The following is a 4165-nucleotide window of genomic DNA, read 5'->3' as shown; positions in this document are numbered from 1 at the left end:
CCACTGAGAAACAAGGCGAGGTTCATCCATAGACTCATCACAACAGTTCTTTTGTTTTATTATATACTTTATTATTGTGATTTGCATTTTATGTACTTTGTCAAATCAATAATTTAGAAAATCAATTAAATATTTGTTGATGAAAATGGACAAATGTTTCCGCTTACCTGTACAGAGCTGACGGAAAATGCGTTTTTCCCATGGAATCGGCTCTTTAACCCCTTAACGACGGCCCCATCGGGATTCTACGTCCTGGCCGGCTGGGCTTTATTCCTAGAGGACGTAGTTTTATGCATCCTCTAGGAATGACAGCCCTGCAGGCTCAGGACGTGATAGCTCCATGCTGCCGGTTACCGGAGGTAGCCGACAGCATGGAGCTGTCATCCCGGGCCGCGGGACCCCACCCCCGGTCACGCGATCGCGTTAAACTCAATGGAAAGTTAAAAACAATTAAAGTTTCAGCTCCCCTTACGGATCCGAGCGTCCACCAAAAGAGATCTCTCAAAACGACCGACGGACGCACCTTCAGAGGCAAACTAGTGCTTGCTTCTAGTGTCATCGTCTGCTTAACCATCCTGCGTAGGGAGGTGACGAGTCCTGCAGGCTCTGCAAGCCTAGGATGCGTGAGCACGGTGCAAGAGGAAGGACTGAGGAGGATGTGAGGGGGAGGGGGGAGGGCGCGGTTGAGAAAGCGTTGGGTGGGGCTATGCAAAGGTCTTCCAGCTCCCTCAGAGCATTGTGGGTGCGCCCGGAGTGCTGCCTGAGCGTGTTGCATCTGATACGTCCCCTATTTGGGGATCATTTATTAAAGGGAGCATAGGTGCAGCACGTTTCTGTAAAACCAATAGAGGGCGCTGCAATGTTACTGTAGAAACCAATGGACAGCATGGGAGGTAGCTATACATAGATTTTAAAGACGACGACTGCCAAGGCTAAAGCCCGTGTATATTCCATAGACTATAGCTATCTCCAGGATAGCTGCATGCGCAGTCGTGTGCGGGGTGCGCAGTCGCGCCATTGTCTCGCACGGCTGCTTTCATTCCGTGCTTCCTGACAAGGCAATGTACGCATACGTCACTAGTGAAGGAAGCGGAAGGTAGCGCAATGTACACTTTTTGACCGGATGGAGGAAAATCGGGTTGCTGGAGGTCACGTGACCGAAGTGACAAGCGGCTCCAGGAGAAGATTTGGGATAAGAAGAAGAGGTAAGCAGGCTCCCTGGGGAGCAATAGGTAAGTATACAGTATATTTTTTTGTTTTTAATGACAGAACCCCTTTAAGGCTCTATTATGACACTTTTCGAACCGTGGTATGGTTACATGCGGGGAGTGTGAAGACGGTATGGTTATATAAGGGGGGTGTGGTGACAATACGGTTACACTAGGAAAGTGGGCTTACATGAGGGGAGCGTGGAGGCGGTGCGGCTACAGAAGGGGAGTGTGATGGAACCCCTAACAATAATCTGTGCCGTGTCATTTCCATAAATGTCATAGAAGGTAATGAAAATGAACAGTTTAGCATACAGTAATTGCACTTTCACATGGGCCAAAATTCTCACTATTCTCACTTACCCAAAGGAAGCAGCTGGTGACAAAACATGAAACGTGGGCAAGGAGGCTCTGGTGTCCTGTTGTACCACTTCTAGCTTGGATACAAGAGGTTATACAGATGGGAATGGAGGCTCTAGTACCCTGTTGTACGCCTTGTAGCTTGGATAAAAGATAAGATAAGGACAGGCAAGGGGACTCTAGTACTGCGTTGTACCACTTCTAGCTTCTAGTATAGAAGATGGGGAACAGGCGGCTATGGAGGCTCTATTCTAGAGAATCAATACAGTAAGCAGTGGAGTAGGTCAGTAAATTAATGGCTGAAATAACAGTTGAATTGTGTTACCACGTTACTACTGACAGTCCTCACCTCTTTAGTAACCGGTGGCATGGCTGAAGCCTCATCACAGTATTTCAGTGCCAGAGCTTTCTGTCCTCGGTCTTTGTAGCACTGGGATGAAAGATAAAAAACACCAAAAAAAGCAAAAACCAGTAAAGCAATAGAATCTTACAGTAACTTTGGGGCATTACAGCAGCACACAATGTCCCTGCAGGTTGGATTACAGATGAGTGCTGCTGTATGGTGCCTTCATACCTCTAGGGCAGGATACCTACCTGATATGTATTGTCATGGGGCGCACCAAGATCTTGTCTCAGGCTTTGCTTGCAGTCCTACCATATCGCACTAAATGCAGAAGTGCAGTCAATGCAGCTTTTTACCTAAAATAGTAAAAATTGGTCAAAGCCTCATGCAGTGTATTACCTGACCCTGGAATAACATCAATGGCAATTATAAGAATAATGCTGATAATAATACAAATTCTGTATGTCTGTTTTCAGCCTTACAAAACCATAACTATAGAAGTTTAAATTTATACGTAAAGCTAGATATTTTTAGAAATATCTATATTGATATATAACTATCTATTTTTATAGCTAGATATATATCTATGCAGTAAGATGCATTAGATCGATGGTGACACGCGCACCCGAAACAAGGACCACAGGTTGTAAGCAGCCATTTTTCCGTCAGTCTCCACTGGAGTCTCTCCCAGGCCCAAACTGAACCTACCTACCTGAATTGTAAGTACCTACCTTCTTGTTCTCTATGAAAGAACTGAGCGTACCTTTTAAAAAAATGGCGGCAGCAGCAGCAACCAATCACATTTTGTATAGTTTATGTATAGCTACCTGCCATGCTGTCCATTGGTTTCTACAGTAACATTGCAGCGCCCTCTGTTGGTTTTACAGAAACGTGCTGCACCACCTATTGGATTTACCCAAACTTACAGCACCATAGAGATTAGCGGGTCACCTCCCAGTTCTCCATCTTTTTGCCCTATTTTTCTCTAGGGTGGTTTCAAACCGGCGGGTAAAATCGCGCCATTTTTAACCGATGCGTTGGTTATTGAAAAAAAAGCAGATTTCGCAGCCAATGATTCCCAACGGTTCCCTTCCCTTCAGCAAGGTTTTCACTGATGTGATGTTGAGAGAGAAAATCACAGCCTGCTGTGTCCTTCTGCGCAGTGCGTTTTTTAAAATCTCCCATGTAATCCTATGGAGGCTGCGTTTTATCGCATCACAAGGCGAAAAATATGCGCTGCATGTTAACATTGGAAAGTCCTACCGACTTGCGCGTTAAACAAAAACATGCGGTTTTTAATGTGCGCGGCAGCGATGCGATTTAATCCTCTAAAAAAAAAGCATCGCTGGTGATTGTCACGGCCGTATATTGGGACAAAACTAAGCCTAAGATTTCTGTGGTTTCGTTTTCACCAGCAGTATTCTCTCCCGTTAATACTTGACCGAGAAAATATAGGACCTCCCCTATGAATACTATGTGCGTAAAAGATCAGGCGGCCGCCATATTCCCACCATTTATTTTGTTTTTTACAGTTGCTCCTACAGCGGTGTGTGTTTGTGTTTGTATATGTATGTGTGTATGTATGTGTATATATTTTACACACATACACACATCGCAATGCATTGTTCTTACAAGGCGCACTGCACTGGCAGACACACTCGCATATTTGCCATGCGAGATATTGGTTTGAGTTTCTCGGGCTGATATAGTGCTCACTTGTGTAAAATCAGCCACAGAGAATGAATTTAACATCACCAAAGACATAAAGCTATACATTGCCCTCTATTGTCAGCATGCTGTTATCCTGACCCCCAAGTGTCAATGCATAATGCATCCCAAGTGGCAGCTTGCCCACCCATATCACGTCTTGTAGCCAAGCTAGAGGCGATACAACAGGGTCTGTTTCACATTTTGTATCCAAGCTAGAGGTAGTACAACTTTAACTTTTTTCCTTCTGCTTTGCTCAGATTCATTCAAATACTGTGGGTCAAAATACGCAGCACAGCCCTAGAGGAATTCGTTAAGGGGTCTAGTTTTTTTAAACAGGGTCATTTGTGGGGGTTCTCCAACAGCACCTAGCGGACATGGCGCGGCCCCAACTGCACCGCTCTGCGCCATCTGCGTGCAGCGCGGGGACTTCTTACAGATGCGACACTATTGTACCCTTTACATTCCACGGTCAGCATAGATTGCTGTCAGTCCCAACCAGCTCCCACTGTGAACCCTTTACATTCCACGGTCAGCATAGATTGCT

Source organism: Eleutherodactylus coqui, unplaced genomic scaffold (genome assembly GCF_035609145.1).
Source record: "Eleutherodactylus coqui strain aEleCoq1 unplaced genomic scaffold, aEleCoq1.hap1 HAP1_SCAFFOLD_152, whole genome shotgun sequence".
NCBI classification, from domain to species: Eukaryota; Metazoa; Chordata; class Amphibia; order Anura; family Eleutherodactylidae; genus Eleutherodactylus; species Eleutherodactylus coqui.
The sequence above is the reverse complement of the archived record's forward strand: the minus strand, read 5'-3'. Positions refer to the sequence as shown.